The sequence below is a fragment of the Macrotis lagotis genome, chromosome X, assembly GCF_037893015.1.
Source record: "Macrotis lagotis isolate mMagLag1 chromosome X, bilby.v1.9.chrom.fasta, whole genome shotgun sequence".
NCBI classification, from domain to species: domain Eukaryota; kingdom Metazoa; phylum Chordata; class Mammalia; order Peramelemorphia; family Peramelidae; genus Macrotis; species Macrotis lagotis.
Window position 1 is genome coordinate 172,591,731 of NC_133666.1, and position 16,995 is coordinate 172,608,725.

General features: G+C 33.4%; 1 non-coding gene across 1 annotated transcript; it reads right to left on the reverse strand.

The window, feature by feature from the left end:
* Positions 1-864: 864 nt before the first annotated feature.
* On the reverse strand, positions 865-990 carry LOC141503853 (U6atac minor spliceosomal RNA). Its single transcript, XR_012473149.1, has one exon. It is a non-coding gene; the product is annotated as a U6atac minor spliceosomal RNA (small nuclear RNA).
* Positions 991-16,995: the final 16,005 nt, after the last annotated feature.

The window sequence follows — 16,995 nt, forward strand, 5'->3', positions numbered from 1 at the left end:
ATCAAAAAATTAATTGTGGTGCTTCAGACAAATCATTAAAAGAAGTGGAGTCAAGTTCAAAATTATATGGAGTTAAGTTTAAAAGAGGAAACTGAATCATGTTCTTATCTGAAATAGACAAAAGAGTGTAAAGGGAAAAGGATCTGGAGGAGACAGAGACAGAAAAACAGTATAAAAATAGAATAAAAGAATCTAAGTTTTAGCTGAGTCACAGTGAGGGAAAGAGAAGGAATGGCTATATGTAGAAACAAGAATCACATAATTTCAAGGAAAACAAACCTCAGATATCCAATGCTGATTAAATTTGAAAAACAAAGGTAAAATAAGCAAAATTTAAAATGAAAAGTTCATTGGACTAATCAATAAAAAAGATCTGTGATGTATGTGTGTATTTACACACACAGAGACAGAGTCAAAGAGATATAGAGAAAGAAAGTTTAAGGGTAATTAAATAGTTATAGTTAAAATATTGCATAATTTGATTAAAAACTAAAGATGAAAATCAAATTTCCACAATTAAAATTTAAAATGATAAATTTTCTATTAATAAATAAAATTATTAGAAACCAAAACTTTATACCAACAAAATTAAAAAGTTAAAGAAAAAGATTAAAAATATATAAGAAAATTCTATCAAACATTTATATATATGTTAATCATCATGAAATATAAAGTTTTCTCAAAAACAGAGAAAGAAGATACTCTACCAAATTTCTTTTGTGTACATAGTGTTCTGATATCCAAATATCAGGTATTGATAAAGTCAGATATCAATAATATTAATGGGTTTTAATGTAAGATTTTAAAATAAAGTTTTACCAAAGAGATTATAGCAACATCCAAAAATGTTTCATTATTGCCATATTATCTTTATGTTTAAATGCCACAGAATAGATGGCAATGCCTTAACCATATATGTTGAAAAGTCATTAGGACCTCTTCCACCCTTATCAAAGGGAGTATTAACTTTTTTCTCCATTCTTACAACATATATGGACAGCTATATGGTATAGTAGATTGAGCATCAGCCCTGAATTTAAACCTTGAGTTCAAATCCAGCCTTATATACATAATAGCTGGGTGACCTTGGGCAAGTCACTTAACCCTGATTGTCTGGAATTCAGGGCAATCTTCAGTCATCCTGATCTATATCTGGTGACTGGACCCAAATGACTCTTGAGGAGGAAGTGAGACTGATGACTTAGCACAGCACCCCCCTCACTCAAATTCAATTCCCATGCATTTCATGGAACCACCTTCATGATGTCATGGTCTTCTTCAAAAATGAAGGACAAATATCTTTGGATTTATACACAAGATGTAAAACAATATTAAAAGGATTAGTATAATTAATCACATAAGCAAGAAAAAAGAGTTATATAGTAGGATAAATAGATTTAGAGCTGAAAGGGATCTTAGATGTCAACTAATCCAATCCATATACTAGGAAACTAAGACTCAGAAAGGTTGAGTGGCATCCACAATCACTTAGCTAGAGGTGAGATTCAATCTTTATCTGTTAAAATCTAGCTTCAATTCTTTTAAATATTTCATCATGTTATTTCCAAGGAGATTTAGAAAAAGGTTTTCTTTTTTATTTATTTTTATTTATTTTGTTATATATTTCTCAATCACATATAGAAAATTTTTAACATTAATTTTTAAAAATTTTGAGGTCCCCAAATTCTCTTCCTTCCACCCTCCCACATTGCTTGAGAAGATAAGCAATATGATGTCAGTTCTGAAGTCATACAAAACATATTTCAATATTAGTCATGTATCCAAAGACACACCCCCTCCATGAAAAAAATAAAGTTTTTTTTAAGTATGCTCCAATTTACACTCAGAGTTCCTCAGTTCCTTTTCCTGAGGTGGATAGTGTTTTTTTCATCATTGATATTTTTGAATTGTCTTGTCTCATTATCTTGATCAAAGTAATTGGTTTTTACAATATTACTGTTACTATGTACAATGTTCTCCTTGTTCCACCTTACTTCACTTTGTAACAACTCAGATAAGTCTTCTTAGGTGTTTGTGGAAATCATCCTGCTCTTCATTTCCTATAGAATAATAGTATGCCATCATAATCATATTCTACAACTTCTTCAGTCATTCCCCAGTTGATAGTCATTCCCTTGAATTGTAATTCTTTGTCACTATAAAAAGAGCTGTAATATTTTTATTCAAATAGGTCACTTTCCCTTTTATTTGATCTCTTTGGTTTACAAATCTGTGGCTGAGTCACATTTTATTTTTTTCCAATTACATATAAAGATAATTTCAAACTTTCATTTAAAAAAATTTTTGAGTTCCAAATTTTCTTCCTTTCCCTTTCTCCTTCCTAAAATGATAAAAAATTTGATACAGATAATATATGGGTAATCAAATAAAACATATTTCCATAGTAGTCATAGTTTCAAAAGAAGAAATAGACCAAAAGGGAAAAGGAACAAAAAATAAATAAAGCAAATGAAAATAAAGTATGCTTTTGTTTGCATTCAGACTTCATCAGTTCTTTCTCTGGATGTGGATAGCATGTTCTTTGGAATTATCTCAGATCATTATTTTGCTGAGAAAAACTTATTCATCCATAGTTGATCATTACACAATATTTCTATCACTATGTACAATCTTCTGATTCCACTCATTTCACTTTGTATCAGTTTATGTAAATCTTTTCAGATTTTTCTGAAATCCATCTGCTCATCATTCCTTATAGCACAATAACATTACATTACATTCATATTCCATAATTATTCAGCCATTTCTCAGTTTTTAAGTTCCTCAATTTACAATTTTTGTCACCACAAAAAGTGCCAATATATACAGTCTCATAGCTCTTTGGTTATGGTTCCAAACTGTTTTCAAAATGGTTATATTGGTTCACAACTCCACCAACAATGCGTGTGTACCACATACCCTCTAGTATTTATCATTTCTTTTTCCTGATATGTTAGTCAATATAATAAGTATGAGATAGTACCTAAGGGTTATTGTAATTTGAATATCTCTAGTGAATAATTGCAAGTTATAATATTCCTGGGAGTTTTCACTTTGGAATTCCTTTCAGGTGGTAACTGGTACATATTTTTGAATTTCTATTTTACCTGTTGATCTAAAGATATAAAGGAAGTTTTTATTTTTTGATGATCTGGAAAAATAAAGTCTAGGCTTTTCCTTTGATTATGGCTTTTAGGTAGTCTGATAATTCTCAAATTTTCTAGCTTTAATCTATTTTCCCGATCAGTTGTTTTTCTAGTGAGATATTTCTATTATTTTTATTCTTTTGATTTTACCTTCAATTGCTTTTATTTTTTTTTATTTTAAATTGTTTTAAATTTTAAAATAATTTTAATTAATAATTTTAAATTTATTTTAATGTTTCTTAATATTTCATTGAATAATCAGCTTATATTTGCCCTATTCTAATTTTATGGATTTTTTTTTCAGTGAGCTTTTATATATCTTTTTTCTAATTGGCTGATTCTGTTTTAAAGAGTTTATTTCCAAAAGTGAAGTTTTGTACTTCTTTTTCCATTTGGTCAATTCTGCTATCAAGGAGTTCTCTTTAATATGTCTATGTGTGTCTTTTACTAAACTTTTAATTATCTTTGCATAATTCTTTTTTGTTTTTTGGCAAGGCAATGGGGTAAAGTGGCTTGCCCAAGGCGACGACAGCTAGGCAATCATTAAGTGACTAAATCTGGATTTGAACTCAAGTCCTCCTGACTCCAGGGCCAGTGCTCTATCCACTGCATTGCCTGGCCACCCCATCGTTGCATAATTCTTACCTCACTTTCATTTCTTTACCTAATTTTCCTTCTAACACTTATTTAATTTTGAAAATTACCTTTTAATTTTTCCAAGAATTATTGTTGGGCTTGTATTCAATTCCTTTTTTTTCCTTTGAGACTTTGATGTAGCTCTTTCGACTTGAAAAAGTCTTCTGAGTTTGTGCCTTGATTTCCCCTGTCACCATAGTAGATTTTTATGGTCAGGTTATTTTGTTGCTCATTTTTCTAGTCTATTTCTTGACTTTTGAGTTTATGTTACAACTGAGTTCTGTTCCTAGCATGGGATGGAAGATGATGAGCATTGTACCAAACTTCAAGATTGCTAACACTACTATTATATTCAGAGCTAGTTCTGGTAGTTCAGAAATTTGCCATATTTTCAAGGTGGTGTGATCTGGGTAAAGGTGTAGGTATTGCTATCCTGGTATGTACTCTTGTCCTTACCCAAGAGGAGTCCCTGATGTCTTGGGATTTCAATCGACTCTGCCACCCAAGGATCTTGCTCTTTGGAGTCTCCAATGACACTATTCCTCAGAGTCCTTGAACCCTAATGACCAAAAGCAGTACTGCTTCTTAGGGCTCCTGTTCCCTCTTCACCAAAAGTTTTCTTCTCTACCCTTGTACTCTTTCCCAGAAGTGGATCCAAATACTGGAGTTGCCACACAACTGAGCCTGCATCCAGAGCTAGCAATGGGCTCACTGTAATGTCTTTCTGACCACTTGCCAGGTCCCCTTATTGTTTTTGGCTTGGAAGCTCCCAAACCTGCTGCTGCATCCATCACAACCAACTAGACCCACTACAGCTGTTGCATCCACATGGGCTCTGGACCAACCTCCTCCCTTTTGTTACAGATCTCTCCTTTTAACCTCCTGGATTGTCTTGGGCCAGAATAATGTCTCACCCTGTCCTTTTGTTGACTCTGCCACTTCAGATTTCAATTTGAGGCATTATTTTAAATTTGGGGATTTGGTGAGAGGTCAGATGATTGCTTTCTCTACTTCCCCCATCTAGAAAAAAACTTTTCACAAAAAATAACAATTGTTTACTAAAATAATTTTAAAGGTCTTTTCTTAAAATGGTCAATAGCATTTATCTAATATCAAGAGGTATGATTATTTGAAATTGAGAAAGATTGAAAACTTTTCCAATTAGAAAAGTAATGAAATACGGATGCTCTGTTTTTATTAGTATTTGACTTATTGCTAGTTATAGCAATAACAAAAGAAAGTGAATGAGTAGTGAAAAAGGAAGCAAATTTTTTCCCATTTGCTAGAGATAATGATTTACTTAGATAATCCAAGAAAATAATTTAAAAATAGAGACTGCAAATTAGCAGAAAATGAAATAAATCCACAGAAATTATTGGCATTTCTATATATTTATAATAAAAGTTGGGAAGAAAAATACAAAAAAGAAACTGCATTTAACATAATTACAAGATATATAACATTCAAATTCTTCTAAAACAAGCAAGTTTTTATAATTCAGGTTTTATAGAAATATGAGGATGTTAATAACTGAAGAGATTTCTGGGTCATCACAAAATAACAACAATGATGCAACCTAAATTAATCTACAGGTTTGACCCTTTACTCATCACAGTAGTAAGGAAATACTTTGTAGAATTAAACAAAATAATAAAATTCAAGTGGAAGAAAAAAATTTCAATATCGAATATTTCTTGAACAAAAAAGTGCATTGAAACTAGACAAATGAGAAAAGAATTATAGAAAAGAACAAAAAGATGATCAAAAATAAGAAAAAAGTGAAATTCGTTGTGAAATTTGAAAAGCTTATAGAGAGACAATGTAGATTCCTAGATTAATTTAATCTGTGTGCTTTTAAGTAACAGGAGAGCAAGAGGGGATGGTTAAAAAGGTATAATCATAAAATAGGAAATGATAGAGACAGAAAAATCTCCTCCAGTGATATTCAGGAAAGTAATCAGTGTGGCATAGTGAATAGAGTACTAAACTTTCAGTTAAGAAACCTTGGTTTCAAATTCCAGCTCATGTTCATGTTAGCTATTTGACAATGGGCACTTATGGTCCCCTGATTACGCATCTCTAAACTCTAGGATCCTTACAGCTCAAAATCATAATCTTAAGGCACAATCCTATCCCTTAATGGAGACCTATTGTTATTCAGACAAGTAAAAATAATGTTAGTATATGATAACATTAGGAGAAATCCATCATGAAGTTCAACAGCTGAAATAAGTTACTTCTTCCCCTATGGCCCCTTTCTCCTCCTACCAAATTGAAATAGCCTGCTGCAGAACCTTGGAAATGAATACTTGAAAACAAATCAATAGCCATAACATTGTAAATCTCTAATTATTTATATTATGGGATTAATTAACCTAGCATTTTTAATAAGAATTTCAAAAGTTTTCTTCCTGAATGATGTTTGATGAGATTTATAATTGGTCTTTTATAGAACCAAAGAAAATAAACTACTCCATAATAAATTATTTTTAAAAATTATTATGTTTTCTTGAAGTCAAGAAAAAAGCATAGTTATGTGATATCAGCTATTTAGTGTTCTATTATTTTAGCACTGGAATGGATCTTAGAAGTCATCTAGTTCAATTCCATTATTTTATAGAATGACAGAGACCCAGAAAGGAAAAGTACTTTGACAAAATCACATAGAATTCCATGACTTACCTTTCACTCTCTTCATTAATTCTCAAAAAGTTTCCCCCCATTGGAGTGTGACTTATTAATCTACTTTTTTTCTATCTATTTAATTTTGTGGTTTGGACACAATATTGCCAAGGAATTTTAAGCAGGAGAAAATTGACAAGCACTGAACTCTGAGGTTCTTTGTGATATGTCTTTCATTATCCTCCTGGCTTAAAGTACCTCGGTTTTCAAAGCCAAAACCAAAGCAAGGCCAGATGCTATTTGAAAACAGCTGCCTAAAGGAGAATGAAGGAGAATATGAAACAAAGAGAGACTGAATCAGAGCAAGAGAATTTTAAAGGATCTTCCTAAAAAGAAATATGATTTCATGAATCTATAGGACTGTTTACAGTAGGGAAGAGATGGATTCAGAGAAGCTATATAAATATACATTTCAGGATTGCAGATTTAGAGCTTAAGGAAGAGTCCTGAGAGATCCTTGAGTCCACTCCCATCCCCCCCACACACACATACCCTTTGTTTTACAGACAAGGAAGAAAGTAAGTCCCTGAATATTAAGTGTCTAAGTTAAGATTTGAATCATGAGCTCAAATTATTCCAAATTCAGGACCCAATTCCCTATACCAAACTGCATCTCAAAAACCAGTAGCATAAAGGTGGGATATGAACCCACAACTCTTAATATTGAGTCCAAGAGTCCAACAACTTAGCCATTCTTTGTCTCAGGGAAACTCCTTAGGTTTATCAAATAAGAGACAAAGATCTCTGGGAGGGCTAGGAGTTACAATGAGGAAGTCAGAGATTCTTCTTGGATCTTTATCATCAGGAAAATAAACTCATCAAAGATTCATTTTACACAGTAGGTATTTAACATTTGAAGAATGTGATGCCCTAAGATTTCACTGATAAGCTTCACTTTGAGTAATTTGAATTAAATCAAAGACCACTAGTAATTTACAAGCCATTCTCTTTCCCAAGAGGCAGCTGAATGACTCAGTAGCCCAGTGGAGTCAGGAAGACCTGAGTTCAAATCCAGCCTCAGTTATATACTAGTTTTGTGACCCTGGGCTAGTCACTTCACTTTGTTTTAGTTTCCTCATCTGTAAAATGAGCTAGAAAAAGAAATGGCAAACCACTCCAGTTTGGGGTTTTTGTTTTTGTTTCTGTTTTTGTTTTTTTTGCCAAAATCCTATACAGGGTCACAAAAGACTCAGACATTACTGAATGACTAAACAATAACAAGTCTTTTCTGAAGATTCCAAAATTGGATGACAAATTCTTCTGATGCCTGGATTTTCTTCAGAAAATGCTGGTGAATAAGGTATTAATCCTGCTTTTCCTTTCCAGGTTAAAACTGGTTTAAAAAATAGAAACAAGGGAGCAATTTATATTTATTAGAAATCTGGGAAATGAGAATACTAGGAACTAATCTATGCATCACCATAAATACTCAAAAATATTCTAAAAAGTGGGGCTGCTAGGTGGCGCAGTGGATAGAACACCTGCACTGGAGTCAGGAGTACCTGGGTTCAAATCTGGTCTCAGACACTTAATAATTACCTAGCTGTGTGGTCTCAGGCAAGCCACTTAACCCGATTTGTCTTGCAAAAACCTAAAAAAATTTAAAAATTTAAAATTTAAAAAATATTCTAAAAAGTGAATTTATTGCAAATTGGTTATATCTGAATTTTTTTTTTACTAGTACGTCATAAGGTGGTCAGTTTACCAGGTCAAGAGAAGGAATTATATCCAATTTCCTTTGTGGATTTTGGGGAGGGGGGAAGGGAAGATCTGTGACTTCATAGATATAAGGTTCTCTCAGCAAAGAAATTCCATGTGCTGACCTGCACCTTGTCTTCAATTTATAATCTTAGAGAGTTGCTTAAGTCACTAAGAAGTTGAGTAACTTTCCCATATCACAGAGGTAATATATTCCTGAGGCTGGATTTGAATTCAGGTTTTATTAACTCCAAAGATATCTCATTATGGACTATATCAGACTGCCTTTCTCTGCCAATTCCTATGGCACTCAATAAGTTCATCTTGATGATAATGACATGCATTCAAATAAATTAAAAGATGTACTTATTGGCTCCAGGGATATCTAAAACCAAATATTTCTCAAGTCTAATATAGCAGCATAGAATGAAGGGGAAGTTCATCGAATATGGATGAATTTGAAATATATATATATATACATATATTATATGTATTTATAGAAACACATCTTTTATCATAATAGAGGTTTGCTTATTTTATAAATGTCAATGTCTACACTATTTAGGTGACATATGTGCAAGGCACTGATTTGTTTCCTTCTGATTCTCTACTCTAGCTTAATCAGGATTCAAGAGAGGGTAGAGCTCTATTACATTCACATTAGTCAATTTGAAACTATATTACTAGCATATTGGGGTAGGGGGCATGTTTATACTTGACATCCTAAAGAACAGGCTCTTCACTCAATAGATCTTACCTAGAATCTTGAATATTTGTTTTACTGATGCTTTCATTTTATTTTGAATGAGTTCTACTTCTCGCTAGACTGTAGACATGGTTAGGTATTTTTGCATAAATGATTTTCATTTTGGTATATTAAAGGTTAAGAAGCACCTAAACTCTTTAAAAATATGCTGCCTGCACCACTCAGTGGATTGGTTCAGGAATTACATGTCCTGACCCTAACATTCAAACACAACTCCAAAGCATAACATACATTCTCCAAGATCCCAAACTTTTTGTTTTAGAAACAAAAGTAATTGACAGTAATTTCACATCATTAAATTATGTTGAACATTTTATATTTTATTTTCTCTAAAAGGCATTATATACTCAAAAATCTCTGACAATGTTATGGAAACCCTGTCAGAAAAGACTCTTAAAGTTAAGATATGAACCTTCAAAAAGGCAAAGAAAATGCAGAACCAAATTCTGATTCAGATCCTTATGTTTTAAAATATATATCTGTAGGTCATAGGTGATAAGTAGAAATTACCAAATTTAAAAAATAAAACAAAAAGCTACTCTATCCTCTCCTCTTCAAAGGAACCTATAAATATTTTCTAGATTTGAAATAAAACATCTTTTTAAAGGAATTTTTGACATGTTCGGAGTTTTTTTCAAGGAGTGTAATTCACCTGGTTTAAGGTCCAACAAGCTTTCAGAATATAGGATCATAGATTTAAAGCTAGAAATGATTTTAGAGATTTTTTTAGTGCAATGCTTTCATTTTACAGATGAAGGAACTGAGGCCCCAAAAGGTTGGGTGGTTTGCCCAAGGCCACACAGGCAGTAAGCATCAGAGGTAGAATCTGAACCAAGGTACTGATTACAAAATCCCCACCTGCTTCCTGATAAATATGATCTCATGAGCCCATGTAAATAGAGCTACCTGTCATTTCATTCCAGAATCTGTAAAATTCCAGCACAAACTTGATTTATTTGTTATTTATTCTCTGAATCCACCTTCCTCTTAGACTTGACATTGAATATGTATAATATTTAATTTAAAATCTAGAATAAACAATGTACATGGAATTGCTGTGCTGGGACAAAAGGGAGGGAGGAAGGAAGGAAGGAAGGAAGGAAGGAAGGAAGGAAGGAAGGAAGGAAGGAAGGAAGGAAGGAAGGAAGAGGGAGGGATGGAGGGAGGGAGGAAGGAAGGGAGGGAAGGAGAGAAGGAAAGAGGGAAGGAGAGAAGGAAGGGAGGGAAGGAAGGAGAGAAGGAAAGAGGGAAGGAGAGAAGGAAAGAGGGAAAGAGGGAAGGAGAGAAGGAAGGAGGGAAGGAGGAAAGAGGGAAGGAAGTAAAGAGAGAAGGAAGGAGGGAAGGAGGGAAGGAGGAAAGAGGGAAGGAAAGAAAGAGAGAAGGAAGGAGGGAAGGATGGAAGGAGGGAGGGAGGGAAGGAAGGAAATTATTATTATTATTATTATTATTGTTATTATTATTATTATTATTAATTGGTTGCTATGTGCAAGCACTGTGATAAACACTTTGCAAATATTCTCTCATTGGGTCCTGACAGCAACCAGGGTTATAGATGCTATTATTACATTCTTTTACAGATGAGGAAACTTAGACAAAGGGAAATTAAGTGACATGTCCAAGGTCACATAGTTTACCTATGGAACAGATTTAAGCTCAGGTCTTCCTTATTCCAAGCCCAGTGTATTATCCAATGTGCTACCTAACTACCAGAAACATCCTTAAAGAATCCCTAATTCTGATTCCCCACAGAATGGGTTTAACTGTAAGGGAGCCTGACTGCTAAAGAAAGAGGTAAGTCTATTTTTCTTCAAACTATCTGATTCTTTATACCCCACAGCATGAGTGGGGAAGGGAACCCCCTTCTTGTTCCCTTTACAAAGTATCTGAAAGAGAGAGTTACTAGTTATGAGTTCTAGAGAATCAAAGAGGACTAGTTGTTCCTTTTAAAGTTTATTTAATGGACAATTCTTCCTGACTTAATGGCCAGTCATCTCTGCTGCAATTTTGATGCAGACTCCCCTTGTTTACACAACCATCACTGCAGGGAAGGAAGCATGGAAGGATGGGAGGCCAAAAGATTGCTTAGCTGTTTGCTGATTCATTCTAAATTCCCAATCCCTTCATCACAGTCATTGTCTCCAGAAGATGCCTAAGGAGCTCAAGATTTTCTCAATGGGTTCTTCCTCAAAGACCCATGACTATGTTTGTGCACTATAGAGTATATTGTAATTCAACCCTTGCAACACTAGAATCAAGACAAAAATCCCCTATTATAAGCAGGAAGTAGACCGATATCAATTTAATAAAATCTTTCATTTGTTAAGTTTAAAATCCACTGTACTTTGTCAAATTAGATAATTCTGTTTCCTCTGATGACATGGAAGATTTTTCAGGCCTTAACATCTACCCTACCCCTGTCTCCTTTGGTCCTCTGGATATTGCCATCTGCCCCATCTCTATGCTTTACCATCTCCCAACACTGATATCTGACCTCTTTCTGTAATCTAAAAATCCCGAGGTCTCATCATCAGTTCAACCATTGCACCCTTAAGATTTCTAGTCCTTTCCATCTGTCCTATAACTGAGAATTGTTTTTATGTGCTTATTTCTTTTCTTTTTTTAGGTTTTTGCAAGGCAAATGCGGTTAAGTGGCTTGCCCAAGGCCACACAGGTAGGTAATTATTAAGTGTCTGAGACCAGATTTGAACCCAGGTACTCCTGACTCCAAGGCCAGTACTTTATCCACTACGCCACCTAGCTGCCCCTGCTTATTTCTAATGTACTATCTCCCCCAAATAGAGTATGAACTCCTAAGTAGCATAGATTATCAGATTTGGGAGGCAGAACCAAGATGGCAGAGTAAAGACTACCAAATTTCTGGTATTTGTATTGGCACATATTTAATATTTAATTTGAGTTCATTCATTCAAATTAAACATAGTATCTATTACTTAGATAATTAAGTTTTTTTGGAGCCAAGATGGCAGAGTAGAATTAGGAACTTACCCTAAACTCTTGCAACGCCCCCCCAACAACTTTAATGCCTTAAATTGAATTATGGAGTGGTAGAACCAACAAAAGGTTGAAATGAAACAATTTTCCAGCCCCAGAAAATTTAGGAGGTCAAAAACAAAACCTGTCACAATGGGATCTTGGTCAGGTCCAGAGTATGGCACAGGCCATGATGCAGTAGTATCAGTAATAGACCTAGCTGTAGAGTTTACAGCAGCAGCTTCAGGAGTTCTCAGTCCACAGACATTATAGGAGGATAACTGGTTAGAAAGACATTATGGGAGGCCCTGTGATGACAAAGATCAGAAATCAGTGACTACACCTCTTCCTAGATAATATTACCTTGAAAATACCAAAAACTTACAGACCCCTCCCCCAGAACTAGCTCTAAAAACAGGAGCATGAAAATCTTGAAGCTTGGGACAGTGTTCTCTCCACTCTGGGAGTAGAGCCCAATTTTAACATAAAGTCAAGTCAAGAAATAGGTTAGAAAATGAGCAAACAACAAAAAAGAACCTTACTGTTAAAAGTCACTCTGATGACTGGGAAGATCAAGACACAAACTCAGATGACAATAATGCTTAAACAGTTACAAGCAAAACTCCAAAGAAAAAATGTGAATTGAGCACAAGCAGAAGAATTCCTGAAAGCACTCAAAAAGAATTTTCAAAATCAAATAAGAAAAGTAGTTAAAAATTGTGAAAAAAGAAATGAGAATAATGCAAGAAACTTATGAAAAGAGAGTCAGCAGTTTGATAAAAGAGGCAGAAAATATCACCTTAAAAAATCAGAATTGGTCAAATGATAACCACAAAAAAATCACTGAAGAGAAGAACTCCCTAAAAAGCAGAATTGGACAATTCCATAAAATTAGAATTGAGCAAATAGAAACTCCATGAGACATGAAGAAACATCAAAAGTAACTAGAAGAATGGGGGGAAAAAAATCAATGAAACTCATTGGATATCTCATTGGAAAAACAATTGACTCAATTGACTCAGAAAATAGATCAAGGAGAGATAATTTAAGAATTATTGAACTACCTAAAAGCCATTATTAGAAAAAAAAAGTCTAAATATCACATTTCAAGATATTATCAAGGAAAATAGCCTGATATCCTAGAATCCTAGGGTAAAATAAATATTCACATAATCCACTGATTAGCAATTGAAAGAGATCCCAAAATGAAAACTCCTACCAATATTATAGTCAAATTCCAGAGCTCCTATGTAAAGGGAAAAAAAATTACAAGCAACCAGAAGGAAACAATTCAAATACCTTTAAGTCATTGTCAGGATCATATAAGAGTTAGTAGCTTTTAAATTAAAAGAAAAGAAGGCTTAGAATATGATATCCTCAAAATCAAAGATGCAGCGATGTCAACCCAGAATCACCTACCCAGAAAAACTTGATTATATTCCTTCAGGAGAAAAGATGAATATTTAAGACTTTCAAGAAATTCTGATGAAAAGACCAAAGTTGAATAAAAAATTTGATTTCCAAATACAAGACTTCATGAGAAACCTAAGAAGGTAAACAGGAAAGAGAAATCACAAGGGACTTAATAAGATAAAGCTGTTTACATTACTACATTGGAAAATGATACTTATATCTCTTAAAAACTTTCTTATTATTAGGGCAGTTAGAAGGAGTATAAAAAGACAAAGGGCACGGGTCTAAGTTGAATATGATGGGATAAATATCTTTAAAGAATACTATTAAGAGATGAGAAAGGAGTTGCACTGGAAGAATGGGAAAGGAAGCAATAGAATGGGGGTAAATTACCTCACATAAAAGAAAAAAAGGAAGAGATTTTATGGGGGGTGGGACTTTTGTAGAAAGCACATATACCTTACACTCATCAGATGTGGCTCACAGAAGGAATAACACATAATCAATTGAGTTTAGAGGAGGAAGAGAATTGGAACTTCAAGTTTTTAAAACTAAATATTGAAAAGACTTGAGAAAAAATAAAAGAGAAAACTTTGAAAAGAAAAAAATCAAACTACATTAAAAAGAAACTTCTCAAGACTTCTAAAAATGTTGATGTACACATGATATTCTCAGACTATAATATCACTATCAATTAAAGGTGCAATGTCCAGTTATCCTTTCCACATCTCAACTTTCACCATTGTGATTTCAATACATTACAGGCCAACATAAGAAGTTAAATGGGAATTTGGGGGGAGTGTGGCAGAAGTCACAGGCAACATACAAAGGCCAAAAATGACATAGAAAAAGTTCTTTTTCACATAGTACTTTTATTTAACATTGATCATAGAACCTATGAGCAAATGCTTAGCCCAAATTTTACAATGAGATACTGTACATACCCTATAAAAGAAAAATTCAGATTTCTTCTCTGAATATGAAGAGAGAAAACCAAAAGAATGTTAATGAGAATTTTTCCAAATTATGGGTATACCTCATCCCTAACTCTCATGATGTAGCAATGATAACTGTATACGAGTAGAACAGGACCTCATTCAATTACTAGAATTACTAAGTGGAAATAGACTTCTGTTGATATTCAATCATATCCTGACTATCCTCTTCATTCTTTCTGTTACTTCTCTACCAGATCACTGGTTAATTTTTATTATACTCAGTAAACATCTAAAATCTCATCCCCCAATCAGTACCATTGTGTATTGTCTAAATCCCCTTCTGATGGTCAGAAGATTATCATGTAAACATTTTCACAAGCAATACTCTCAGAAGGATAAGTGGTTTGGATAAACTCAATGAAGCTGGATGAATTTGTACGCATTGTTAGCTATCTTTTAAGATCCATTCCAGATCTGTCAGATGTGGAGACTTTAAAAAAAATAAAAAAAATAAATGTCCATTTTTCTATTTCTGAAGGATAAGCCCCTGCAGACCCTATGCTGGAAAAAAACAAGAATAAATTTCTCAACAGTGGTCTCTGTGAACTTTTCTTCCAAAGGCTAAATAGAATCAAATGAGCCAATGGAAAAGATCAAGAAGAATATTTAATTAATCCAGTCAATAAGACCTTCAAAAGCTGGTGAAATTGGTTCAAGAGATAGACAAGTTTTGGTTCAGTTATTTTCTACTATATGTGATTTCCTTCCAGTTAGCTAGTATTACAAACTCCCATAAGCATTTTTTTTTACTTTTCCTCTTATCTTATGTGGAAAATTGCAAAAGTTCTAAAAGTTTCCCATGGAGATAGAGAAAATTATGTCAACCAATAATTAAGTGGAATATACAACTTAAAAAGAGTGAAGCTAACAGAGAATAGAAAACCTTGACTTTAGACTGGATCTTCATTTGTTTAGCAAGAGTTTTTAACCTGGTGCACAGGAAATTTTTAAAAATAGGTGGCGGCTAGGTGGCACAGTGGATAGAGTACTGGCCCTGGAGTCAGGAGTACCTGAGTTCAAATCTGGCCTCAGACACTTAATAATTACCTAGCTGTGTGGCCTTGAGCAAGCCACTTAACCCCATTACCCTGCAAACCCCCCCCCAAATATTATTATAACTGCATTTCAATATAATTGCTTTTCTTCATAAAATTATATATTTTATACATTTAAAATATGAATTAGAGAAAAGGTCCCTAAGCATCAGACTGTCAAAGGAATTCATATTACAAAAAAAGATTAATAACTCTTAGCTTAGTATCTGGAAGATCTAATTTAAAAAAAATTAAAACATAGTATAATTTTAAATTATAAATAATTTAAACATGTATATTTAAATACATAACTTTAAATTATAAATATAGAGAGTATATAAATATATAATTTTAAATTATAAATAATGTAGTATAATTTTTAAAATAAGAATATATGTTTGCATTAGATTGTTAGCTCTTTGATGGCAAACACTGTCTTTTGCTTCTTTTTTGTATACTCAGTGCTTAGCTCAGGGCCTAACACACAGTAGACCCTAATAAATGTTTATTTATGATGATGATGATGATGATGATGATGATGATGATGATGATGATGATGATGATGATAATGCTTGTAGCAGAATTCAACTAGCTTAAGCAGTGGCAATTGACACAAGGGTAAATCGGGTTTTGTTTAATGAATGGCAATGAATAAATAGCATGTGAATTAGTGGGACACAAAAACTTCAGGGGCCAGTCTGTATAGGAAATGTATAAGGAAATGACATTTCCTTTCTTCCTATATTGTTTAAGTCAGGGGGTTTGCTTTAGACACCTGAATTTGGGGGTTTTCTTGGCATAGATACTGGAGTAGGTTTGTCATTTCTTTACAGATAAGGAAATTGAGGCAAATGGGATTAAGTGACTTGTCCAGAGTCAAACAATTACTAAGATCAAATTTTGAACTCAGATCATCCTGACTCCAGTCTAGCATTCTATCCACTGTGCCACCTACTACTATAAGAAACAATGAATATGATGAATACAGAGAAACATTAAGAGACTTAAAAGAACAGATAAAAAGTAAAGCAACCAAACCAGAATGCAATAATTGGATAAATACAATGTAAATGGGGGGAGAACAAGAACAATTGACTGCTGTGAAATTATAAAGAACAAGCTTGACCCAAACCTAGAAGAATGAAAAAGTGCCTCTGCCCATTTCTTTAAAAGGGGTAGATGGGTATAAAGCACTGTATACATTGCTAGTTTTGCAGAACTTTTCATTTTTTAAATTGTTATAAATCATTGCTTTCTGGAAAGAAAAGTAAAAAGGAATGCATTGGAATACTATTCTATGAAAATAGAAATAAATAAAATTAATGTAAAAAAAATTTTAAGTTATGACTTAATATCTCTGTAAAAGGTACAATAGACCATACTAGTTCCATGTTAAGAATTAGAAGGCTGATTCCAAGATTTGGCTCTGCTAATTAGCAGCAATATAAACTTGGAAAGAGAATAAGCATTTATATAACACCTACTTTTTTCTAGGCACTGTTTTAAATGGCTTTTCCAAATATCATCTAATTTGATCTGCAAAAATCCTGAATGATAAATATTTATTTACCTTGGCTAAGTGCTTTCTTTATCCCTCTGAGGCTTTAATTTTTCTGTAACCTGTTAATTAG